General features: G+C 43.6%; 1 long non-coding RNA gene across 1 annotated transcript; it reads right to left on the bottom strand.

The window, feature by feature from the left end:
* Nucleotides 1–146: 146 nt before the first annotated feature.
* Nucleotides 147–27,740, bottom strand: LOC148147661 (uncharacterized). Its single transcript, XR_015759493.1, has 3 exons — nt 27,679–27,740; nt 22,150–22,199; nt 147–1,604 (listed from the first exon to the last, which is right to left on the bottom strand). It is a non-coding gene; the product is annotated as an uncharacterized LOC148147661 (long non-coding RNA).
* Nucleotides 27,741–27,849: the final 109 nt, after the last annotated feature.

Here is a 27,849-nt window from a genome sequence, read left to right as displayed (position 1 = left end):
CCACAGATGGTAAGCAGCAGCTCTCTTGGTGAGGTGTGCCTATCAGACTGAAAGTTTAGGATGCCGTAAACTCTCAAAAAATGGATGTTTTTAAATCAACTTGTTATGACATCATAACTTTTATTGGTGCCAACTCACCACTAAGTATCTAATTTAATGGAACTTTATGTCCCCAGTTCTAGGCACTTCGGAAATCAGAAATCAAGTAATACACACAAGTGAAATAGGTTCATAAGTCAGGATGGTCTGAACTTCCCTTGTGGCCACTCAATGATTTCTTCTGCTCTTAATCTTCTTTTGACATGTTTTAATGTAATAGAAAACCTGCCCTGGCCTTCCTGCTCAGGTTAGAGGTAACATGACGGTCAGAGTCCAAGATCTTTGTGGACCCAAATCTGCAGGGTGGAACACAGGCAGGATAATGGCCTGTCCATAGGTGTCAGTAAAAATCGGAACTGGGAAGGATTTGGGAAGTGGGTTGATGGGTAGGTTACCTGATGCTCTCAACAGTTTACCCACTTTGTTTCTGCAGGAAGGTTTGAGGTAAAGTACAACTCTGTATTCAACTAACAGTGGGTGTCTTTGAACTTTGAAACCCAAGAACACTTGTAGGTTATTCAGCTCACATGGGTGGTAACAGACTGAACACATTACTCCAGGTATGGTCTAAACAGGGCTTGCTTATATTCCAATTCTCTGGATATTAAGGCCAGTACTCCATTCGCATTTATCATTATATTTTTATACTTGCCCATTGTATTTCAATGGACCCCATATCCTTTTGAACTTTCACTGTTTCTTTCTTCTCATCAATTAAAAATACTTTAGAATAACTTTACAATGTTCAAAGCCTTGAATTTCCGGTAAGATGTCAGTGGAGTAGGGCTTCTGAGCCTGGGCTCATCTGTTCCGTCTGCTTATCTTTTTGTTTCTTTATTTTTTCTCTATTTTCTTTTGTGTTTTTTCTTTTCTTCTCATTTATTTTACTTTTGTTGAAGAGCTCGGTCGTGGCGACAGCATTGACAGTGGTAAGTAGGCCCAATGTGGATAGGTGATTGTTGGCAATTGGGCCCAGCGCTGACTCATGGCTGCTGTATTGCAGAGAGTTTGGGTTCTAGGCAGTGTCTACATCCAGCTCAGATTCATGGAGGCAGTGACAGAGGCAAGTTTGAGTTCAGTACAACACCCTGTGGCATTGGCAGCGGCTGCATTGGCGAGGTGGGCCTGAAGCTGACTCATGGTGACAGCGACGTCCAGTTTGGGCTGGTGCGCTACCCTGATAGCATCAGTGGGGCCTGCATTGGTGAGGTCTAGCAAGGATTCATAGTGGCGAGGGCGTTGCTGGAGGCGAGATGGTGCTGTAGAGTGATGATGTTCATCCCAGCAGTGATGATGTGGTGAAGGCGACTTGTGCCTGGCCACCAGGGCCATGCCCCATGCCCTATGGCCCACAGCCCATGGCGGAACACTTAACAAGATGGACTGTAAATTTGAACACCTTTTTTTGTTTCTTTATTCTTCTGCTTTTATATTCTTTGTTTTGGTTTATTTTTCTGTGTTTTAAGATGGTGCCGAAGAGTGGCAACACTATACAACACTTTTCCCTGTATGTGGTAACAAAAAAAATGTGACAATAAATAAATCAAATCAAAACTTGATCCTTTCTATATAGAAATCCGTTTGCCCACAGTTGTAACCATTCAGTTAATGTCACTTCATAATTTATGCTTCCCATCTACATGCTTGCAATTCCACCCATCTCTGTGCAATCGGCAGACCTGTTTATGTAACTCTTTACCTCTAAATCATGAATAAATTTACTAAATGAGCAAGGCCCCAGCACAAATCGCTGGACTGCAATAGTAATAAGGAGAAAATGAGGACTGCAGATGCTGGAGAGCCAGAGTCAACAAGTGTGGAGCTGGAAAAGCATAACACTTCAGGCAGCATCCGAGGAGCAGGAGAATCGACGTTTCAGGCATAAGCCCTTTATCAGGTTTATGCCAAAAACATCGATTCTCTTGCTCCTTGGATGCTGCCTGACCTATTGTGCTTTTTTGAATGCAATAGTAATAATCTGCTAATTAGAATACCAATAATTTATTGCTACTCTCTGACTACTGCCAGTCAGATCCCCAAATAGGTCAATAGTTTACCCTCAGTTCCATGAGCATCATGTTTAGCTTACAATTTTATGACGGACTTCACTGAATGCCTTTTAGAAACCTATATATTTAAAAAATTCTGTAGATTTTCCATTGTTTACTACTTTAAAATGCCTCTTCAAAAACAAAATGAATCTGGGTCATCAGACATAATGCATCCTTTACGAATCCAAGTTGGATCTCTGATCAGGTGAAAAATTTCAACATGTTCAGACATATCATCCTTCATTATTGACTCTAGCAATTTCTCCATATAGATTTATATCAAGACTTTAGAGTTATATTTGTATGTCTACATTTTCCTGGTTTCCTCTATCACTTTTGTTAACTAAGTGATTTTCAAATCGATTCCTGAGTGGGATGAAAATTGAATTTTATTTCATTTCTTCATGGGACGAGGGGGTTGCTGGCTACACCAGGATTTGTTGTCCATCCTTCATTTCCCCTGTGAAGGCAAAGGTGAGCAGATCTGTTTAATTGCTAAGGTTCATTTGATATAGGTAAATCCACAATGCTGTTAGTGAGGGAGCTCTAGGATTTCGATTAAATGACAGGGAAGGAATGGCAATATATTTCCAAGTCAGGAATATGAGTCTTTGGAGGGTAAGTTGTAGGTGATGATATTATCATAAATCTGCTGCCCTTGTCCTTTTTGATGGTAGATGCCATTGAAAGGGTTTGGAAGGTGTTGCTGGAGTTGCTGCAGTGCAACTCAGTGATAGTGCATGCTTCTACTTATGTACATTAGTGGTGGAGTGAATGCTTATTGTGGTGCCAATCGCGTAGGCTACTTTAGCCAATTCACAATTTGTGGGATCAACATCGAGTTCAGCAATTTCAGATCATGACCTTTGTCCCCATTTTTACTTGTTGAAAAGCGGCTGCTGCCCATGATTCTGTTTTCCCCATTTGTTACACTTCATTGAGAATAATTTTTTGTTTCTTTTCCTCGCCAATATCCATCTTCTTTTGCTTTGCACCATCATCTCTTTGTCATTTAATCCTCCCTGCCTTCTAAGTTCTAATGCAAGACCATTGAATTGACAAGCTAATTGTGTTCCTCTATCCACAGATGCTGCTTGACCTACTTATTTCCAGCATAATCTGTTCTTTTTGCTCTTACACTACCTATTTGCTTCATGTAAGTGCAAAAGACCTTTCCATGATTTTGATACACCTTGCAAGTTTGTTTTTTACATTTATTTTTTGCTGCTCCCCCAGTCAGCTTTGTAATTCTTTCAGGTCTTTTCTATTGCTTCAGTTTGCAGAATCTATGCTTTTCGTTTGTATCTCAATATACTTTTTCTTTCCATTTTATGTTGCTCCTTATCTCTTTGTTTCATTTGGCAAGTTAATTTTTTGTGCCCGAAGGGTTCTGTATTGTATTAAATTGTTTTAGAATCTCCCCACTAATCTTTCTACTCATTGACAGATTAGCTCAGTTTACTCTGTCTCATCTTGTTAAAGTTGACCTTCCCTTAATCTGGAACCATCATACGTGTTTCACATTTTTCCCTTTCAAACACATGATTGAAGTGAATCATATATTTGGCATCTATTAGATAAATAATAGCACAGATTTTCCAATTCTTTGCAACAGTATAGTTGGGAGTTAAGTTTTGGGACTTTGCAAATCTCTAATGTAACAGATTCTGAGGGCACTGTTCAGGATATTGAAGATTCCAATGAGCAATTTCTATATGTCTGGAGCACTCTGAAAGTATATTTTCTTAAACATTCATTCATAGAATGTGGGAGATGCTGGCTAGATCAGCATGTATTGTCCATCCCTAATTGCCAGTTAGAAATCAACCACATTGCTGTAGGTTGGGAGTCACATGTAGGCTAGTCCAGCTCAAGGTGGCAAATTTCCTTTGCTAAAGGACATTCATGAATCAGATGGTGTTTTATGCAAATAGATAGTGGTTTCATGGTCACCATCAAGTTGGATTTTTATTCCATGTTTTTATTAAATGCACATTTCACCATCCACAGTGGTGGGATTTGAAACCATGCCTCAAATCCTAGCATTCTTAAACACGAGTGCACTGTCATTGCCATGATGCCACAGCCTTCCCACTTAAATCAGAGAATTAGAGGTTTCACTGCAATTAGTTAAATAGTCATCCATGAAATATTAGATGATAGATAAAGCTAGACTGACTCTTAGGTAATTTAAATAATAGACCCCTGCAGCTTAAACACCTGCATCTTATGATTCTTAGCTTGTTTTCTTAGAACTCGCTTACTTTACTTGGAGGCTGCCAGCCTCTATCTACTTTACATTGCTTACTTTGCACATGCTCACTGACTTCAGCACTGCCTTATGGGTTGTCAGTCTCTATTTGTCTCTATTTACTATATCCCCTTGCAACAGTACCTCCCCTTAACACTCACAGACCCCAACCCAACCACCCTCTCTCCAGCGCCCTCCCAGAACCTAATGACCTCCCAGGACCAGATACCATATGCCACTAGACTTAACATCCCTTCTACACCAGAGGCCTGACAGCCACCCGCAACTCAACTGAACAAACCCCAGCCCCCTCACCACTGGACCCAATATCCCCCTTCCCATGACCTACCCTAAACACTCAATGACTTTCTTGGTCCCTTTCCCACCTTGTGCTCTAGCACCCTATCCTCCTAACCTCATCCTTAGCTTACATACCGACTCTTTCACATGAGCTGTCAAAGTGACAATCTGTGATGCTGGCTATTTAAAACACAGAATATGGCTGCTATTGCTAAAACAAAGAGGGTGAGGCTTCACTTTTCTGACTATCCTGCATTATGATGACCTCTCAGATTTAAAGAATGCTTCACATTTCTGAAGGAGTCCTGATCAGAACCTCCTGTCAGAAATGTGGAGCCTTTTCTTAACGTAAGAAAGAAGGAGCAGAATGGAATCTGTGCAATTACCACTCTTCAAACAATCCAGCCCTATACTTATTCAGGCCAATGTCACCTGTTGCCTTGTATCCAGGACAACTTGTTGTAGAAAATAGTGCTAAACACTTTCAAGAAATTTGACACCTTTCTAAATCAAGCTTGTCTGCTTGTTCTAACTTAGATGGATGTTAAATTTGCTTCTTTAACCCACTGTGCCTTTATGTAATCAGTGTTAATACATTCTGCCTCTTCACAGCTGCTACCAGAGGCCTTAAGCACACCTCCTGTGACAACCTTAATTCTTTCTCTCTTTCCTAATTCCACCTGTTAAATATCCATTGCCTAGTTACCTTTCAGCATGTGATCTATTACCATAGAAATAATATTATCTTTATTCACTAATAGCTATTCCCCCCCACACCCAGTAAAATTTTCTGTCCTTTCTAAAGATGATGTTAATGTTTGTTCGCTTCCCAGAGAAGATTGCAGTCATGTGTCGGCAATGGAAAATTTGTTGTGTTTCTCAGCTGAATTTGCTCCTTCCTTGCACAGCCCTTCATTATTTTAGTTTTTTTAAAAAACCTGTTTCTGTTTAGCTGCTTTTGGTGGAACTTACCTCTCTCGTGTGTGGTATGGGAAATGGCAAGGAAGTCAGGAAAATAACATGAGAATGAAAATCTTTGGAATCCTGCTTCTCGGATGCTCCCTGACCTGTTGTGCTTTTCCAGCACCACACTCTCGAAACACACTGCATGTGCTTCAATCAAATGGCCATGTTTGAAAGTCACAAGGGACCAGTCCTCAGTGGGGTCAAGGTGTCTATGGTCAGAAGGGGGTACCATCACACTCAGTCAAAGCACTTGTCTGAATTTTGTTTGGAGGAGTTATACACCATTGGTCATGAGCTTGGTTTTAACAGATTCCACGGATCTATGACCTTGCAGACTGGACAACAGCTAGGTCAATTGCAAACATTCTGGGAGTTTGAGGTATATCATTCAGGGTGCTGCAGAGGCCTTAGCTCTTCATGCACTGGGACAAATGGAGTATTTGGCTCAATAGAAGTGATGGAAGAGTGATTAGTGCTGATTTGATGTTGGAGCAGGAAAGTTGGTGAAATGTCCCTGGAGAGTGAGTAGAAATCATAGATGGCAGGACGAGCTATGAGTTTGGGAGGATGAGCTGAATGAGATCTGTTGAATGGACATGCTACATGTAACAGTGAGAGTTGTGGTCCTTGAGTTTTGATAAGTGATGTGTAGCAGAGTTAGTGTGCATGTGGCCCTTGTGAGTGTCAGGTAACAGATGGAAGATGGCGGCACATATGATCATGGAGCACAGGAGATTGGTGAATTTATCCTGCACTTTACAGAGTTCCTGTGAATTTGGGAAACGGATTTGGCCTGGGGCTCTATCTGTGTCCAGCTGGCTCTGTCTGTTGGTATAACTTCTTGCAGCCGTCAGCAGGGTAATGGACAGTCCTTTTCCCCGCCACCCTGTCCATCAATACCTTTGACATCCCTGTTTGTGAAGTGGTGAGTGAGCTTTCCTTTCTGTCATCAGTGATCATAGTTGAGCAGTCCAAATGTGAGAGGCAGTTCCTAGCCTGCAATACCTGAAGCTGGGCTTTAAGTACAGAAGTAGTGGCTTAAACATCCCATGGCTCCAGCAATGGTGAGCTCCCCTGTCACACAAATCCCTAATCTGGACACCAAAGAGCCTGGATGTGTGATCAATAAAGTAGAGTGGAAAACTGCATGAGAAAAATTGCTGTGAACTATGCAGACCGGATACCGTGAATTATAATTGAGAAACACTTTGAAAATGGGAAAATTCAGCCCTTTATCTCTTTATGAATTTACTGCTGCAATTGCTGGGGATGGAGTGAAATTACATCAGTCCCAACCCCATTAAAAGCTTTCACTGAATCTGTGTTTGAGTTGGAACGGTGTAATTGCATACAGCTGGAACCAATCATTTTTCTCCCCAAAATTTGCAGTTAACAAGCTCAATTTCTATATTTGTCCACTGCCAGGTTATTTTGTTTACATCCCTCATAAGCTTGCATGGGAAAATAGTTTGGGTATGATGGAGTGGCTACTTTTAAGTGGTATATGTGGAGTGTGAGCAGTTTTGAAACTGACTTGACAGTTTCCATATATCTAAACATACATCTGTTTTACTGATACATTTCCTGCAAGTTTTATGGGATTTTTCAAAACAAATTTTGCTGGCCTTCACACAGTCAGCAGGAAGAAAAAGAAATACCATGAAGTAATGTTTAAAATAAGTTGGATAGAGACCTTTCTGTTCTTTAAAAGGGTCGTGGGGTGTGAAACATTAACTCTGTTTTCTCTGCACAGTTGCTACCAGACCTGCTGAGTTTCTCCAGCAATGTTTGCTTTGGATAGAGACTGTTGGTTAAAAGCTATGCAGAAAATGTATGGCATTGGGGAAAGAGCTGAGAAGTGGGACTAATTGAATAGTGCCCTTAAAAGTCCTCCTTTGGCAGTATGTGTCAGATAACCTTTTTCTATGCCATGTGATTCTTTGTAAGGGAGCGAGTTGAACTTTTTAACTAAGAATTAAATAAGAATGAAGAGGTGACAAGTATGTTAGACCAGGGAAACCCAATGGATGTGGTCTACCTAGACCTCCAAAAGGCCTTTGATAAGGTGCCACACGGGAGGCTGCTGAGCAAGGTGAGGGCCCATGATGTTCGAGGTGAGCAACTAGTATGGATTGAGGATTGGCTATCTGACAGAAGGCAGAGAGTTGGGATAAAAGGCTCTTTTTCGGAATGGCAGCTGGTGACAAGCGGTGTCCCGCAGGGTTCAGTGTTGGGGCCGCAGCTGTTCACATTATATATTAATGATCTGGATGAAGGGACTGGGGGCATTCTAGCGAAGTTTGCCGATGATACAAAGTTAGGTGGACAGGCAGGTAGTACTGAGGAAGTGGGGAGGCTGCCGAAGGATCTAGACAGTTTGGGAGCGTGGTCCAGGAAATGGCTGATGGAATTCAATGTGAGCAAATGGGAGGTCTTGCACTTTGGAAAAAAGAATACAAGCATAGACTACTTTCTAAACGGTGAGAAAATTCGTAAAGCCAAAGTACAAAGGGATCTGGGAGTGCTCGTTGAGGATTCTCTAAAGGTAAACTATGCAGGTTGAGTCTGTGATTAAGAAAGCGAATGCAAGTTGTCATTTATCTCAAGAGGGTTGGAATATAAAAGCACCGTTGTGCTACTGAGACTTTATAAAGCTCTGGTTAGGCCCCATTTGGAGTACTGTGTCCAGTTTTGGTCCCCACACCTCAGGAAGGACATACTGGAATTGGAGCATGTCCAGCGGAGATTCACATGGATGATCCCTGGAATGGTAGGTCTAACATATGAGGAACGGCTGAGGATGCTGGGATTGTATTCATTGGAGTTTAGAAGATTAAGGGGAGATCGAATAGAAACTTACAAGATAATACATGGCTTGGAGAGGGTGAACGCTAGGAAATTGTTTCCGTTAGGCGAGGAGACTAGGACCCGTGGACACAGCCTTAGAATTAGAGGGGGTAAATTCAGAACAGAAATGCGGAGACATTTCTTCAGACTGAGAGTGGTGGGCCTGTGGAATTCATTGCCGCAGAGTGCAGTGGAGGCTGGGACGCTAAATGTCTTCAAGGCAGAGATTGATAAATTCTTGATGTCACAAGGAATTAAGGGTTATGGGGAGAATGCGGGTAATTGGAGTTGAAATGCCCATCAGCCATGATTGAATGGCGGAGTGGACTCGATGGGCTGAATGGCCTTACTTCCGCTCCTATGTCTTATGGTCTTATGGAATTACATTATTGTGATATGACGATAACAGTTCATCAGAACTATGCTTCTTAGTTTTATGGACTGTTAAAAATACCATTAATACCCATTCCAGTCAATAATTTTATGATTAATTATGGTTAATTATGGTTACAATTATGTGAACATGACTGCCTTGTGGAGCAGGTATGGTAACACTGTGATTATTTTAGTCACCTACTTATCTGGAGGGACAGACGTATAATCAAAAGTAATAATCTCAATTGCATCACAAGTTAGGGAGTTTAAATTCAGTGAATTAAATAAATGGAGTAAAATGTTATTAATTGTGATGGTAACCATGAAACTACGAGATTGTTTATTAATGTCCTTTAGCAAAGCCAACCTGCCATCCTCACTCATTCTGGCCTTTTTGCTGCAGATCTTCAGCAATGTTGTTGACTTTTAACTGGCCACTGAAATGCCATTTCAGATTATCAAAAAATGAAATGATGGACTGCAATAGTTTAAGAAGACTGCTTTCCTCCACCTTGTCAAGGGCAACTATTGGTGTGAAGTAAATGTTGGCTACATCAGCAAAGCCCATACCCTCTGACTGAATAAATAAAGCTTCCCTCCAAGGCCCCAAGAGATCCTTCCATATCCATCACAAATTCACCTGCACCTACAACACATCATTTACTGCATCCGCTGCACCTGATGTGGCCTCCTATACATTGGGGAGACAGGCCACCTACTTGCGGAACGTTTCAGAGAACACCTCTGGAACACCCGCACCAACCAAACCAACCACCCCGTGGCTGAACACTTTAACTCCCCCTCCCATTCCGCCAAGGACATGCAGGTCTTTGGCCTCCTCGATCACCAGACCATGGCAACATGACACCTGGAGGAAGAGCGCCTCATCTTCCACTTAGGAACCCTCCAATTACAAGGGATGAATGCAGATTTCTCCACCTTCCTCATTTGCCCTCCCCCCACCTTTTCTCAGTCCCAACCCTCGGACTCAGCACCGCCTTCTTGACCTGCAATCTTCTTCCTGACCTCTCCGCCCCCAACCCCTCCCCAGCCTGTCACCCTCACCTTAACCTCCTTCCACCTATCGCATTCCCAATGCCCCTCCCCCAAGTCCCTCCTCTCTACCTTTTATCTTAGCCTGCTTGGCACACCCTCCTCATTCTTGAAGATTAGATTAGATTAGATTACTTACAGTGTGGAAACAGGCCCTTCGGCCCAACAAGTCCACACCGCCCCGCCGAAGTGCAACCCACCCATACCCCTACATTTACACCCTACCTAACACTACGGGCAATTTAGCATGGCCAATTCACCTGACCCGCACATCTTTGGACTGTGGGAGGAAACCGGAGCACCCGGAGGAAACCCACGCAGACACGGGGAGAACGTGCAAACTCCACACAGTCAGTCGCCTCAGGCGGGAATTGAACCCGGGTCTCTGGCGCTATGAGGCAGTAGTGCTAACCACTGTGCCACCGTGCCGCCCTAAGGGGCAGAAGAAGGGCTTCTGCCCGAAATGTCGATTCTCCTGCTCCTTTGATGCTGCCTGACCTGCTGTGCTTTTCCAGCAACACATTTTTCAGCTCTGATCATCAGCATCTGCAGTCCTCACTTTCTCCTAACTGAATAAATAAAACCAACAAGATGCCTGGACTTAACTCAATAGTTGCTGTGCACCAAAAGAAATTCAATGTAAAGTGCTTTGATAAATTTTGAGTTGATATGGTATTCGGTGAAGACCTCATTGCCCAAAAAGAAGCATGACAGCATGAAAGGGGTTGAACTTGCTTTTAGGGATTGAATAGGATTTTGGGGGTTATAGAAGCATTTGTGTCCAAAGAAACCAGGGATCCTGGGGAAACCTTCACTTTTGAAGTTGCAGATATGGCTCAGTGAAAATTTTACTAAATTCAAAGAATTACGGTAGAAAATAACAGCTGTTGGGAAATGTTCTTTGTCAACTGAGTAACTAAAAATCTTCAGGAAAACATCCCTGTCATTACCTTGCTATTTTAAACGCCTCATTATAAGAAGCAAATTACTGGCTTGTCCACAAAGGCTATGTGCAAAATAGCAAGTATTTGTATATTTGTCCTCTTGAATGTGCACAGGGATTCTTATTACTTTCATTAGTTTCCACTGTAGCTGAGAGTTAATGTTTGTGGCTTCACACTCCATTTTAAAGACTTCAGCATCAAATCTAGGGCGACAACCTAGTGCAGTAATTTAGGCGTGCTGCAAATTTGGAAGTGCGATCATTATTCTGAGATGTTAAACCAAAACTCATCTGTCGTCCCAAGGCAATGTCAAAGATCCCACAGCAGTATTTGAAAAAGTGTAAGGGAGACAGCCCACCCCCCCCAACCCGACTCCCCCAATATTTTCCACCCAACAAGTATTCCTCAGTCAACATCGCTGAAACTGCTCTTCTTGTTTTTGTCTTACCAGGTCTCACTGCATGCACACTCTCTACCATGTTTCTTACGTTGCAATAGGAACTACTCTTCAAACGTATTTAATTGGCTGTAAAATCAATGCACCCTGAGGTAATTAAAGACCTTTTATAAATTAACATAATTTCTTTTACCTCTTCATAATCATTCACATAACAACGATCACTGAGAACTAGTGATCGCAACAGAATTGAATTCTGTTTTATGTTTGAGAGCAACATACTCCAATCACAAACTTAAACAAATTTAAATAGCTGTGAGAGCAGAAGTGAATACTGTTGGCTGGTTAAATAGACTAAAAGATATGACTGTAAATGAACAGTGGGAAACATTTAAAGTCCTCAAACGTTCACCGAAACACATTGCAGCGAACAAAGAAAGCTCATCGGGAAAGATTTTTTGTAGGTTACTCAAGAAGTTAAAGACAGTATTAAACTCTACTTTTTGTCATTTACATAAATGAGTTGGATGTGAGCATAAGAGGTACAGTTAGTAAGTTTGCAGATGATACCAAAATTGGAGGTAGAGTGGACAGCGAAGAGGGTGACCTGAGATTACAATGGGATCAGATGGGGCAATGGGCTGAGAAGTGGCAGATGGAGTTTAATTCAGATAAATGCGAGGTGCTGCATTTTGAGAAAGCAAATCTTAGCAGGATTTATACACTTAATGGTAAGGTCCAAGGGAGTGTTGCTGAACAAAGAGACCTTGGAGTGCAGGTTCATTGCTCCTTGAAAGTGGAGTTGCAGGTAGATAGGATAGTGAAGAGGGCGCTTGGTATACTTTCCTTTATTGGTGAGACCATTGAGTACAGGAGTTGGGAGGTCATGTTGCGGCTGTACAGGACATTGGCTAGGCCACTGTTAGAATATTGCATGCAATTCTGGTCTCCTTCCCATTGGAAAGATGTTGTGAAACTTGAAAGGGTTCAGAAAAGATTTACAAGGATGTTGCCAGGGTTGGAGGATTTGAGCTGTAGGGAGAGGCTGAACAGGCTGGGGCTGTTTTCCCTGGAGCGTCGGAGGCTGAGGGGTGACCTTATAGAAAATTACAAAATTATGAGGGGCATGGATAGGATAGATAATGTCTTTCCCCTGGGGCCAGTGAGTCCAGAACTAGAGGGCATAGGTTTAGGGTGAGAGGGGAAAGATATAAAAGAGACCGAAGGGGCAACTTTTTCACACAGAGGGTGGTACATGTATGGAATGAGCTGCCAGAGGAAGTGATGGAGGCTAGTACAATTGCAACATTTAAGAGGCATTTGGATGGGTATATGAATAGGAAGGGTTTGGAGGGATATGGGCCAGGTGCTGGCAGGTGGGACTAGATTGGGTTGGGATATCTGGTCAGCATGGACGGGTTGGACTGAAAGGTTTGTTTCCATGCCGTACATCTCTATGACTCTAAGAGCTTTCACAGATACATGAACAAGAAGACAGTAGGTAATGCAAATATTAGTTCATTTATGCAAGAATTCTTTGTATTTACAATCTATATTAAGGACTCGAATGAAGATATGGAAAGTCATGTGTTTAGATTTGCTGATGACACAATGCGGGGTGGAAATGTAAGTTTTGAAGAAGACTTGGAGAGGCTGCAAGATGCTCTAGACAGATTGAGCAGAATCTTACAGGAGCCTGACTGATGATGACTGTGACTTGATTTATAGCAGAATTGTGCAAGAAGTCTGGCAAGGACTATTTTGATATCAGGAGAGACCTGCTGCACCTTTTGTGCATCTGCCAGGTGGCGAGGGAGGTTTCTCACTAGGCAATAACAAGCTCCAATTAATGGGGAGATATTAATACTGCACCTTGCCTCATTAATATTTGGCTTCTTAGCTTACCAAACACACCAAATAAACCCAATTGGTGACAATTCTCAACGTGGAACTCCAAGTGGTACCTGCCAACTTGTTCCAAAGGACCTCCATGTTGGACATTGGGTACCAATATTTCAGGACAAGTTCCTTGAACACTGACGACGTGCCCCACATTCAGAAACACTGGCATCCGATATTTGTTTGAGTGGAAGAACTCTCTTATTTTAATTTAATCTAACTCTGAAGTGCAGGATTCTTCTGTACGTCAATGCTTCACCTTAAACTGCACCAGAAATGATCATTGTAATGGTGCGGTAAGGACGTTGTCTACTCAAAATCATACTGACTACTCATGGACTGGGGCCAGGCTACTGTTTACTTTCCCTTTTTGCACTTTTCTTTGCTTAACTGGATACATCAAGTTCATACTAATCTTTTGTCCTGTTATTTAGTGTAGACACAAAGCCAGGAAACTTGGCACAGTTGTCAGTATTAAAAAAGATTGCAAGAGTTACTTTACATAGATAAAAGGCAAAAGAGAGGTAAAAGTGGACATTGGGCTGCTGGAAAATGATGCTGGAGAAGTAGTAATGGAAAACAAAGGAATGGCTGAGGAACTAAACAAGTACTTTCTGTCAGTCTTCATGGTCAACCTGCTCCATCAAGTGAAGTGAGATACTTTTACTCTGAGGGTGTCAGCACACTATATCAAGGGTAGTCTCTGATGTTAGTTTAGGGACTTGGACACCGTCAGTCAACTGCTCGGGCTGGTCAGTCATAATGCCCTCCACATGAATGGTGAGAAGCTGAATGTCAGGCAACTAATTGCCCTATTGTGGGCTGTTTTCTACCTGGAATGAGGGAGAGAGAAACAGGTTATAAAGGAGATGAAAGTGGGTAGCACAAGTGTAACCTTTGGTACAGATGATAAGGTATCCCAATGTGTGAGTGGGCAGCGCAGCGGGCATAGAGAGTCGATGGATCCAAGGGTTGGGGTGAGTGACTACAGGTAAGGGAAGATTGTGCAAGAGTGAGAGCATGAATCTTGCTGGGAGATGGGTACAGTAGCAGAGGAAGAGTGAATGCAAAGTGTCAGAGTGAAGATGAATGTACTAATGCTGGTGGAGTGGAGAAAGTCACTTACCTTCTTGCTGCCTTGCTGGGCATTTCTTCAGATGACTGAGAAGGCATTGACCCAGTGGTAATCTTGGACCAGACTGGTGCCATAAGGCATTGGAGGAGAAATTAGGCCATAGAAACATAGAAACATAGAAAAACATAGAAACATAGAAAAAATACAGCGCAGTACAGGCCCTTTGGCCCTCGATGTTGCGCCGATCCAAGCCCACCTAACCTACACTAGCCCACTATTCTCCATATGCCTATCCAATGCCCGTTTAAATGCCCATAAAGAGGGAGAGTCCACCACTGCTACTGGCAGGGCATTCCATGAACTCACGACTCGCTGAGTAAAGAATCTATCCCTAACATCTGTCCTATACCTACCACCCCTTAATTTAAAGCTATGCCCCCTTGTAATAGCTGACTCCATATGTGGAAAAACGTTCTCATGGTCAACCCTATCTAAACCCCTAATCATCTTGTACACCTCTATCAAGACAACCCTAAACCTTCTTTTCTCCAATGAAAACAGCCCCAAGTGCCTCAGCCTTTCCTCATACGATCTTCCTACCATACCAGGCAACATCCTGGTAAACCTGCTCTGCACCCATTTCAGTGCCTCCACATCCTTCCTATAGTATGGCGACCAAAACTGCACACAATACTCCAGATGCGGCAGCACCAGAGTCTTATATAACTGCAACATGACCTCAGGACTCCGGAACTCAATTCCTCTACCAATAAAAGCCAGTACGCCATATGCCTTCTTCACCGCACTATTTACCTGGGTGGCAACTTTCAGAGATCTGTGTACATGGACACCAAGATCCCTCTGCTCATCCACACTACCAAGTATCCGACCATTAGCCCAGTACCCCATCTTTTTGTTACTCTTACCAAAGTGAATCACCTCACACTTATCTACATTGAACTCCATTTGCCACCTTTCTGCCCAGCTCTGCAGCTATCTATATCCCGCTGTAACCTGACACATCCTTCTTCACTGTCAACAACTCCACCGACTTTTGTATCATCCGCAAACTTGCTCACTCAACCTTCTAGCCCCTCTTCCAGGTCATTTATAAAAATGACAAACAGCAATGGTCCCAAAACAGATCCTTGCGGAACACCGCTAGTAACTGTACTCCAAGATGAACCTTTACCATCAACTACTACCCTCTGTCTTCTTCCAGCCAGCCAATTCCTAATCCAAACCTCCAACTCACCCTCAATGCCACACCTCTGTATTTTTTGCAGTAGCCTACCATGGGGAACCTTATCAAATGCCTTACTAAAATCTTTATACACCACATCTACCGCTTTACCCTCGTCCACCTCCTTATTCACCTTCTCAAAGAATTCAATAAGGTTTGTGAGGCACGACCTGCCCTTCACAAAACCATGCTGACTATCCTTGATCACATTATTCCTATCCAGATGTTCATAAATCCTATCCCTTACAATTCTCTCTAAGACTTTGCCCACAACAGAAGTGCGACTCACCGGCCTATAGTTACAAGATTATCCCTACTCCCCTTCTTGAACAAGGGAACCACATTTGCTATCCTCCAGTCTTCTGGCACTATTCCTGTAGACAAGAAGGACATAAAAATCAAGGCCAATGGCTCTGCAATCTCCTCCCTTGCTTCCCAGAGAATGCTAGGATAAATGCCATCATGCCCAGGGGACTTATCTATTTTCACCCTTTCCAGAATTTCCAACACCTCTTCCCTACATACCTCAAAGCCATCCATTCTAATTAATTGTGACTCAGTATTCACATCGGCAACAATGTCCTGTTCCTGAGTGAATACTGACGAAAAGTATTCATTCAGTGTCTCCCCAATCTCTTCAGCCTCCACATGCAACTTCCCACTACTATCCTTGACTGGACCTATTCCTACCCTAGTCATTCTTTTATTCCTGACATACCTATAGAAAGCCTTTGGGTTTTCCCTAATCCTACCAACTAAGGACTTTTCATGTCCCCTCCTTGCTGCTCTTAGCTCTCTCTTCAGATCCTTCCTGGCTACCTTATAACTCTCAATCGCCCCAATTGAACCTTCACGCCTCATCTTTACATAGGCCGCCCCTCTTTCCTTTAACAAGAGATTCCAATTCCTTATTAAACCACGGCTCCCTCACACGACCCTTTCCTCCCTGCCTGACAGGTACATACTTATCAAGGACACTCAATAGTTGCTCCTTGAACAAGCTCCATATATCAATTGCGCCCTTCCTTGAAGCCTACTTTTCCAAGCCACGCATCCTAAGTCGTGCATCACCGCATCATAATTTCCCTGCCCCCAGCTATAACTCTTGCCCTGCAGTGCACACTTATCCCTCTCCATCACGAGAGTAAAAGTCAACGAATTGTGGACTCTGTCCCCAAAGTGCTCACCTCCCTCCAATTCTAACACCTGGCCTGGTTCGTTACCCAGAACCAACTCCAGTATGGCCTCACCTCTTGTTGGTCTGTCTACATATTGTGTCAGGAAACCCTCTTGCACACATTGGACAAACACCGACCCATCTAACGAACTCAAGCTATAGCTTTCCCAGTCAATATCTAGAAAGTTAAAGTCCCCATAACAACCACCCTATTACTTTCACTCTTCTCCTGAATCAACCTCGCAATCCTTTCTTCTACATCTCTAGGACTATTAGGAGGCCTGTAGAAAACTCCTAACAGGGTGACCTCACCTTTCCTATTCCTAACCTCAGCCCAAACTACCTCAGATGGCGAGTCTTCATCCATCGTCCTTTCCACCGCTGTAATACTATCTTTGACAAGCAATGCCACACCTCCCCCTCTTTTACCCCCACCTCTGACCCTACTAAAACATTTAAACCCTGGAACCTGCAACAGCCAATCCTGTCCCTGTTCTACCCATGTCTCCGTAATAGCCACAACATCGAAATCCCAGGTATCAACCCACGCTGCAAGTTCACCTAACTTATTTCGTATACTTCTTGCATTGAAGTATACACACTTCAAGCCACTTTCCTGTTTACAGACACCCTCCTTTGAGATTGATGCCATGTTCCTAACCTCCCTACACTCCAGGTCCTGCACCCTAAAGCTACAGTCTAGGTTCCCATGCCCCTGCAGAGTTAGTTTAAACACCCCCCCCCCCAAGAGCACTAGCAAACCTCCCCCCAAGGATACTGGTGCCCCTCAGGTTCAGGTGTAGACCATCCTGTTTACAAAGGTCCCACCTTCCCCAGAAAGAACCCTAGTTATCCAGATACCGGAATCCCTCCCTCCCTCCTGCACCATCCCTGTAGCCACGCATTTAACTGTTCTCTCATTTGGCCCATCAAGTCTGCTTTGCCATTCAATCATGGCTGATACGTTTATTCCAATTTTCCCACTTTCTCCCCGCAATCTTTGATCCCTTTGGCAATCAAGAACTTCTCTATCTCTGTTTTAAATTTACTCAGTGACCTGACCTCCACAGCCTTCTGTGGCGAAGAATTCCACAAATTCACCACTCTGGCTAAAGAAGTTTCTCCTTATCGCTGTTCTAAGGGATCTTCCCTTTTTACTAAGGCGGTGCCCTCGGGTCCTCGTCTCTCCAGCCATTGGAAACATCTTCCCAACGTCCACTCTGTCCGGGCCGTTCAGTATTCTGTAAGTTTCAATCAGATCTCCCTCATCCTTCAAAACTCCATCCAGTATACTCCCAGAGTCCTCAAACAGTCCTCATTTGTTAAGCTTTTCATTCCTGTGATCATTCTCGTGAACCTCCTCTGGACCCGCTCCAGGGCCAGAGCATCATTCCTGAGGTATGAGGCCCAAAATTGCTCACAATTCTCAAAATATTGTGTGACCAGAGCTTTATAAAGCCTCAGAAGTATATCCCTGCTTTTATATTCTTGTCCTCTTGAGATGAATGACAACATTGTAGTTCCCTTCTCAACTACTGTCTCAACCTGCAAGTTTACTTTAAGAGAAACTTGGCCTTGGATGCCCAAGTCCATCAGCACCAGACTTATGAATTTTCTCCCCATTTAGAAAATAGTCTATGTCGCTATTCTTTCTTCCAAAGTGCACGACCTCACACTTTCCCACGTTGTATTTGGTCTGCTATTTCATTGCCCACTCTCCTAACCTGTCTAAGTCTTTCTGCAGCCTTCCCGACTTCTCACTAGTACCTGTCCTTCCACTTATCTTTGTATCATCTGCAGACTTAGCCAGAATGACCCCAGTTCCTTTATCCAGATCATTAATGTATAAAGTGAAAAGCTGTGGTCCCAAAACTGATCCTTGTGGAACACAACCAGTCACTGGCTTCCATCCTGAGAAGGACCCTTTTATCCCCACTCTCTGCTTTCTGCCAGATGGCCAAGTTTCCAGACTAGCACCTTGCCTCGAACACCATGGGCCCTTATTCAGTAACCTCCTGTGCGGTACTTTATCAAAGGCCTTCTGAAAGTCCAGATAGATAATATCCATTGGCTCTGCATGGTCTAACCTACTCATTACCTCCTCAAAGAAATTAAACAGAGTTATCAGTTGTCATGCTGACTCTGCCCTATTTTATCATGCACTTCCAAGTATTCAGAGATCTCATCCTTCACAATGGACTCCAAAATCTTACCAACGACTGAGGTCAGGCCAATCAGCCTACAATTTCCTGCCTTTTTCCTTATTCCCTGCTTGAACGGGGGCATTATATTAGTGATTTTCCAGTCCTCTGGGACCTCCCTGACTCTAATGATTTCTGAAAGATCATGACTAAAATTTCCACTATCTCTTCAGCTATCTCTTTCTGAACTCCAGTGCATTGTCCATCTGGTCCTGGTGATTTATCCAATTTCAGACCTTTCAGTTTTTCTAGCACCTTCTCCTTGGTGATGTCCATCATACTCACCTCTGCAACTGTGCCCCCCCTCCCACTTTTAATGGCGTGATGGAAAGTACTCCTTTAGATCCTCAGCCATTCCTTTGTTCCCCATTACTACTTCTCCAGCAGCCCAATGTCCACTTTTGCCTCTCTTTTGCCCTTTATCTATCTAAAGAAACTCTTGCAATCTTTAGTTTATTAATACTACTGGCTAGCTTACTCCCATAATCTTCTCTTTCCTTATTTCTTTCTTCATTGTCCTTTGTTGGTCTTTGTAAGCTTCCCAATCCTCTGGCTTCCCACTGCCCTTTGCCACATTATATGCTTTCTCTTTTGCTTTTATGCTGTCCCTGACTTCCCTGATCAGCCATGGTTGCCTCATCCTTCCTTTAGTATATTTCTTTTCCTCAGGATGGATCTGTATCTCCTGGATTACTTTTGCCATTGCTGTTCCACTGTCTTTACTGCTAATGTCCTCTCCCAGTCAATTCTGGACAGGTCCTCCCTCATGCCTCTGTAGATGTCGTTATTCAACTGTAACGCTGTTACCTCTGATTCCAGCTCCTCCCGCTCAAGTTGCAAAATAAATTCAATTATATTATGGTCACTGCCTTCTAAAGGTACCTTCACCTTAAGCTCCCTTATCAAGTCTGCCTCATTGCACAACACTAAATCCAGTATTGCCTGTTCCCTCGTGGGCTCCACCATAAGCTGCTCCAAAAAGCCATCTTGTAGACATTCTACAAATTCATTTTCTTGCTATCCAGCACACTCTGCTAACATGGCCTCCTCGAATGCTCCTGGGGAAAGAGGATACCCCACCTGTGCCACATGTCATCCAACATGAGCTCCAGCTCCCTGTCTACAAAGTGTGGGCTAAATTTCCCTGGACTGCCATGGCCAGAGCAAATACTACAAACTGTGTATGACTGCCCTGGACTGATGCCTGAAACGTTGACTCTCCTACTCTTCGGATGCTGCCTGACTCGCTGTGCTCTTTCAGCACCACCCTTTTTGACACTGATTCTCAGTCCTCACTTTCTTCTTTTTGATGCTGCTTGTCCAGGTGTACAATGGTCTTGTAAAGATGGTACAGGCACCACAGATCCTGGGATATCTTGGCAGCTGTGAGATGTTCTGGGAATGCCACATGGTAACATGAAGATAGAATTGGAACTGAGGCATGCCGTGTGCAGAGTTAATGAAACAGGTTTGATAGCCTATGGCAACAAAACCCACTGGACCTCACAGAGAAAAACAACCTCCCAACAACTTAGCATAACTTTGCCACAACAATATAAGATTCAGCCCTTAAAGGATAAAAAAAAAGGCAGATGGATAATAACATGGGGAAGTGTGAGGTTATTCACTTTGGTTGTAAAAATAGAAAAGCACAATATTTTTAAAAGGTGCAAACTAGAACCCCGACAGATATAAGGAATGAAAGTGGAGTTAAGGCTTAGAAGACAGGCATGATCTCACTGACCAGTAGAGCAGATCTGATGGGCCAAATGTCCTATTGTTGCTCCCATAGCTTACGTTTTAACATTCTAGAATCTGCTCTATACTTATTAAATGCTGCAAACATAACCTATAAATCTGTGTTTCTTCAGTATTCCTGATGAAGGGCTTATGCCCGAAATGTCAATTGTCCTGCTCCTTGGATGCTGCCTGACCTTTTCCAACACTCTGGACACAAAATTTCTCAATATTGATGATCACACCGACAGGGTATATTTATGAGGAGAGTTAGCAGGCAGGTGCAGCAATCAATTTAGGAGATAAATAGTATGCTGGCCTGTTTGCAAAGGGATTGGAGATCAGGAATAAAGATGACTTGCAACACTAGTACTGGGCTTTGATGAAACCACACCTGCAATACCTTTGATCTCTGCATTAACAAAAGACTATACTTACACTGAAGGCAATGCAGGTGAGAGTTCAATAGATTGGTACAAGGAATGAGAGGATTGTCCTATGATGAGATGTTGAGTAAGTTGCATTTATATTCTCTGAAGTTTAGAAAAATGAAAGGTAATTTTATTAAAACATACAAGATTGTGAAGGGGTTTGGCAGGGTCGACACTTAAATGTTACTTGCCTTAGCTGGGGAATCTTCAACGTGGGGCTCTGTCTCGGGGTAAGAGGAGAAATGTTTAAAGCTGAGATGAGGAGAAATTTCTTCAGCAGTGTTGTGAATTCTCTGTACTTGAAGTTCATGGAAGTTCATGGATTTCCAGTCTCTCAGGTATTAAGAGATCTGGAGAGTGGGTTGGATGAAGCCTAAGATTAGCAATGATCAGAATGAATGGTGGAACAGGCTCAATAGCTACACTAGGCAAAAGTGAAGACTGCAGATGCTGGAAACCAGAGTTTAGATCAGAGTGGTGCTGGAAAAGCACAGCAGGTCAGGCAGCATCCGAGGAGCAGGAAAATCGGCGTTTCGGGCAAAAGCCCTTCATCAGGAATAGAGGCAGGGAGCCTCCAGGGTGGAGAGATAAATGGGGAGGGGGTGGGGGGGTGTGGAGTGGACTGCCCTCATGACCTGTCCTACTTGCCAATCTCCCTTCTCACCTATCTGCTCCACCCTCCCTCTGACCAATCACCTCCATCCCCACCCCCATTCATCTATTGTACTCTTTGCTACTTCTCCCCTCCACTCCCCACCCAATTTATCTCTCCACCCTGGAGGTTCCCTGCCTCTATTCCTGATGAAGGGCTTTTGCCTAAAATGTCGATTTTCCTGCTCAATAGCTACACTGTCTATTCCTGTTCCTACTTCTTGTGAGTGGCAGAGGAGAGAAATCAACAAATTAAAGGTGAAGGAATTTTATTAATGTGCAGCTGGTGTAGGTGGCAATGTCCTTATTTGATTATGTTCTGTTAAATATATATACATAGTTAGTTCTTCTATAATGTGATAGTTGCGTTCTTATGCCACATTAGAGAAGAAGCGTGCTTTAGAAACAGCTCTTCAGGTGTTGGCGATGGAATTGCATTGCAGAATACGCACCTGAAATTCTCATGTCCTTTTTCAGGTGCAAGGATGAATCTGATGGAGCCCTGCAATATTGAATTAATAAAGAAATTAGCTTATGTTATTCTGCATTATATTGTTTTGAAGGAAGGGTTCATTTCCATGTCCTCTCTCTCATAAATACACCATGCTACCACGTCTGCAATCTCAACTGTCTCTGCCTCTGTGATGGCACCTTTATCAAAACCTTTGCTGCCTGGTATGGGTGGGAAGGAATATTGGACAACTTCCCCCTTTTCCCATCTCCCACTGATTGCAACAGTAAGAGTTTTTTAGGAAAAGAGTATTTTAATTCCTCGAGCGCTATGATTTAAAAGAACAGATACAGAAAGCTTTAAGTTTAAATCAAAATGAAGGATTAATGTCAATCTTTAGCAACACTCAAAATGTTAACCTGACAGACACCCCTATAGAACTCAAGAAGGTTACTTAAGAGGTAATAGGTATCCAGATTATCAACAGTGTGAAACAAAACAAATCCCTTGTTCACATAATCCTTAAAATGGTGGTTTAAATATTCCAAGCCTGATGGACTCTCTGTTGATTCGTTTGAGACAATGGAGTTTGGAAATCACTGTCTATTTCAGATGAGATTGTGACTAAGGTCCTGCAGTGAAGAAATATAATCTTGCAGGTAAAATGAATGAGACTCTCTCCACTGACAAAGGTGACTTTTAAGCCAGATTGCTCACTTCTGCTGGACAAGATTTGGCTTCTTTCTTGCTCTTGTACACCAGATCAACCACTGCACTGACAGTGGGAATTCACAAGGTATTGCCTCACTAGTTTCAGTCAAGTAATGACAACTTCACCATTTTCCATACATAGTCTGTTTCCCTCACAATGGGCTGAAACTGATATAGACAAGGGCAACTGGAGATGGACCACAAAAGCTGTCCCAGCCAGTGATGCACACATTCCCTGAATGAATATTAAAACATCCAAATAGGAAATGTTTGATTCCAGCTATGATTATCCTTGATTTTATTTGAAATATCATAATTGTCAGGTGTGTGAATGTAGCAGCCATTATCATTTTAAATCTCTTACATTGAAATGGTGAGGGGTAGTCAATTAGCATGGGGAAAGATCATTTGAGGTTTTTTTAAATTTGCAGTGATATGTTCATTGATATTTGTCTCTGTACCAAATCCACAATCAAAGTTACCTGTCTCTCAGGAGTCCATTTTATGCAGCGTCAGTATTCCATGTTGCTTTCTAAAATTGAAATGTCCACCTCTTTATAAGCTTTATGGACATTTGACATGACTGTTGCACGTCTCCAAATTTGATTATTTCAATACATGTATGAGGTGAGGGATGCCATCGACGTCCCTGCCGATTACACTTGCAGGAAGTGCACCCATCTCCAGCTCCTCCAAGACCGTGTTAGGGAACTGGAGCTGGAGTTGGATGAACTTAGGATCATTCGGGAGGCAGAGGGGGTCATAGATCAGAGTTATAGGGAAGTAGTAACTCCAAAGATGGCAGATAGATGGGTTACAGTGAGGGGGACTGGGAGGAAGCAGCCAGTGCAGGGACCTCCTGCGGCCATTCCCCTCAAGAACAAGTATACCGTTTTGGATACTTGTGGGGGGGATGACTTACCAGGGGTAAGTAACGGGGCTCAGGTCTCTGGCACGGAGCCTGTCCCCGTTACTCAGAAGGGAAGGGTGAAAAAGAGCAGAGCAGTAGTAATTGGGGACTCGATAGTTCGTGGCACAGATAGGCGGTTTTGTGGGAACGAGAGAGACTCACGTTTGGTATGTTGCCTCCCAGGTGCAAGGGTACGTGATGTCTCTGATCGTGTTTTCCGGGTCCTGGAGGGGGAGGGGGAGCAACCCGAAGTCGTGGTCCACATTGGCACCAACGACATAGGTAGGAGGAGTGCTGAGGATGTTAGACAGGCTTTCAGGGAGCTAGGTTGGAAGCTCGGAGTTAGAACAAACAGAGTTGTTGTCTCTGGTTTGTTACCCGTGCCACGTGATAGAGATTCGAGGAATAGGGAGAGAGAACAATTAAATGCGTGGCTTCAGGGATGGTGCAGGAGGGAGGGGTTCCAGTTTTTGGATAACTGGGGTTCTTTCTGGGGACGGTGGGACCTCTATAAACAGGATGGTCTACACCTGAACCTGAGGGGAACCAGTATCCTTGGGGGGAGGTTTGCTAGTGCTCTTGGGGGGGGTTTAAACTAACTCGGCAGGGGCATGGGAACCCAGATTGTAGCTTCAGGGTGCAGGGCCTGGAGTGTAGGGAGGTGAGGAACATGGCATCAATTTCCAAGGAGGGTGCCTGTAAACAGGGAAGTGGCTTGAAGTGTGTATACTTCAATGCAAGAAGTATACGAAATAAGGTAGGTGAACTTGCAGCGTTGGTTGGTACCTGGGACTTCGATGTTGTGGCTATTACGGAGACATGGCTAGAACAGGGACAGGATTGGCTGTTGCAGGTTCCGGGATTTAAATGTTTTAGTAGGGTCAGAGGTGGGGGTAAAAGAGGGGGAGGTGTGGCATTGCTTGTCAAAGATAGTATTACAGCGGTGGAAAGGACAATGGATGAGGACTTGCCATCTGAGGTAGTTTGGGCTGAGGTTAGGAATAGGAAAGGTGAGGTCACCCTGTTAGGAGTCTTTTACAGGCCTCCTAATAGTCCTAGAATCATTGAAGAAAGGATTGGGAAGGTGATTCAGGAGATGAGTGACAGTAATAGGGTGGTTGTTATGGGGGACTTTAACTTTCCTGATATTGATTGGGAAAGCTATAGCTCAAGTTCGTTAGATGGGTCAGTGTTTGTTCAATGTGTGCAGGAGAGTTTCCTGACACAATATGTAGACAGGCCAACAAGAGGTGAGGCCATACTGGATTTGGTTCTGGGTAACGAACCAGGCCAGGTGTTAGAATTAGAGGTAGGTGAGCACTTTGGGGATAGTGACCATAATTCGGTGATTTTTACACTCGTGATGGAGAGGGATAAGTGTGTACTACAGGGCAAGAATTATAGCTGGGGTAAGGGAAATTATGATGCGGTGAGGCATGACTTAGGATGTGTGGCTTGGAAAAGTAGACTCCAAGGCAAGAGTGTAAATGATATGTGGAACTTGTTCAAGGGGCAACTATTGAGTGTCCTTGATAATTATGTACCTGTCAGGCAGGAAGGAAAGGGTCGTGCGAGGGAGCCGTGGTTTAATAAGGAATTGGAATCCCTTGTTAAATGGAAGAGGGCGGCCTATCTCAAGATGAGACGTGAAGGTTCAATTGGGGCGATTGAGAGTTATAGGGTAGCCAGGAAGGACCTGAAGAGAGAGCTAAAAGCAGCAAGGAGGGGACATGAAAGGTCCTTAGTCGATAGGATTAGGGAAAACCCTAAGGCTTTCTATAGGTATGTTAGGAATAAAAGAATGACTAGGGTAGGAATAGGTCCAGTCAAGGATAGTAGGGGGAAGTTGCGTGTGGAGGCGGAAGAGATTGGGGAGACACTGAATGAATACTTTTCTTCAGTATTTACTCAGGAACAGGGCATTGTTGTCGATGAGAATACTGAGTCACAAATAAGTAGAATGGATGGCTTTGAGGTATGTAGAGAAGAGGTGTTGGAAATCCTGGAAAAGGTGAAAATAGATAAGTCCCCTGGGCCTGATGGCATTTATCCTAGGATTCTCTGGGAAGCAAGGGAGGAGATTGCAGAGCCATTGGCCTTGATTTTTATGTCCTCTTTGTCTACAGGAGTAGTCCCAGAAGACTGGAGGATAGCAAATGTGGTTCCCTTGTTCAAAAAGGGGAGTAGGGATAGCCCTAGTAACTATAGGCCGGTGAGTCTCACTTCTGTTGTGGGCAAAGTCTTAGAGAGAATTGTAAGGGATAGGATTTATGCACATCTGGATAGGAATAATGTGATCAAGGATAGTCAGCATGGTTTTGTGAAGGGCAAGTCGTGCCTCACAAACCTTATTGAATTCTTTGAAAAGGTGACGAAGGAGGTTGATGAGGGGAAAGCGGTAGATGTGGTATATATGGATTTTAGTAAGGCGTTTGATAAGGTTCCCCATGGTAGGCTACTGCAGAAAATACGGAGATATGGCATTGAGGGTGAGTTGGAGGTTTGGATTAGGAATTGGCTGGATGGAAGAAGACAGAGGGTAGTAGTTGATGGCAAAGTTTCTTCATGGAGTGCCGTCACTAGCGGTGTTCCGCAAGGATCTGTTTTGGGACCATTGCTGTTTGTCATTTTTATAAATGACCTGGAAGAGGGGTTAGAAGGTTGGGTGAGCAAGTTTGCGGATGATACGAAAGTCGGAGGAGTTGTTGACAGTGAGGAAGCATGTGGCAGGTTACAGCAGGATATAGAGAAGCTGCAGAGCTGGGCAGAAAGGTGGCAGATGGAATTCAATGTAGCTAAGTGCGAGGTGATTCACTTTGGGAAGAATAACAAAAAGATGGGGTACTGGGCTAATGGTCGGATACTTGGTAGTGTGGATGAGCAGAGGGATCTTGGTGTCCATGTACACAGATCTCTGAAAGTTGCCACCCAGGTAAATAGTGCGGTGAGGAAGGCATATGGCGTACTGGCTTTTATTGGTAGAGGAATTGAGTTCCGGAGTCCTGAGGTCATGATGCAGTTGTATAAGACTCTGGTACGGCCGCATCTGGAATATTGTGTGCAGTTTTGGTCGCCATACTATAGGAAGGATGTGGAGGCATTGGAACGGGTGCAGAGGAGGTTTACCAGGATGTTGCCTGGTATGGAAGGAAAATCGTATGAGGAAAACCTGAGGCACTTGGGGCTGTTTTCACTAGAGAAAAGAAGGTTTAGGGGTGACTTGATTGAGGTGTACAAGATGATTAGGGGGTTAGATAGGGTCGACAGTATGAACCTTTTCCCGCGTATTGAGTCGGGTATTACAAGGGGGCATAGCTTTAAATTAAGGGGGGGTAGATATAGGACTGATGTTAGGGGTAGGTTCTTCACTCAGCGAGTCGTTAGTTCATGGAATGCCCTGCCAGTAACAGTGGTGGACTCTCCCTCTTTATGGGCATTTAAGAGGGCATTGGATAGGTATATGGAGGATAGTGGGTTAGTGTAGTTTAGGTGGGCTTGGATCGGCGCAACATCGAGGGCCCAAGGGCCTGTACTGCGCTGTATTCTTCTATGTTCTATGTTCTATGTTCTACTCTCCTGGCTGGCTTTATAGTCTCCATAAAGTTCAATCCATCCAAAACTCTGCTGTCCCTGTGCAAAATCTCACTTGCTAATACCCTGTCCTTCAGTAGCTTCCAGCTCCTCCAATTTGAAATGCTCACTTTTGAGTTTAAAATCCCTAATGATCTCTCACCTCTTCCTTCTGTAATATCTTACAGCACCATTCAAAATTCCCTGTTTTTCTCTCTTGTGCATTACATAATTTCTTCCGATTAGATCAGATTCCTTCTCAAATTTCTCTGCCCCTTCTCTTCCTTCATCTCTTTAAGACCGCTTTAAAACATACTGTTTGAACAGGTTTTTGGTCACCTCACTCCCTCTGTCTAACGTCTTCTCCTCGGGTTGGCATCCGCTTTTATCTGACAGACCCCAAAGGAGCAGTGGGGATGTTTTTCTCTGTTAATGACTCTGCTGAAATTGAAGTTGTTGTTACAGTTGGCTCTTTCATGGGAGTGGCTGGTGGAGTAGCTGAAGATCTGA

The sequence above is a fragment of the Chiloscyllium plagiosum genome, unplaced genomic scaffold (assembly GCF_037043375.1).
Source record: "Chiloscyllium plagiosum isolate Xiang-an unplaced genomic scaffold, Cpla_swu_hap1 HiC_scaffold_15, whole genome shotgun sequence".
In the NCBI taxonomy this organism is placed as follows: domain Eukaryota; kingdom Metazoa; phylum Chordata; class Chondrichthyes; order Orectolobiformes; family Hemiscylliidae; genus Chiloscyllium; species Chiloscyllium plagiosum.
This window is presented reverse-complemented; position numbering and strand designations above follow the sequence as displayed.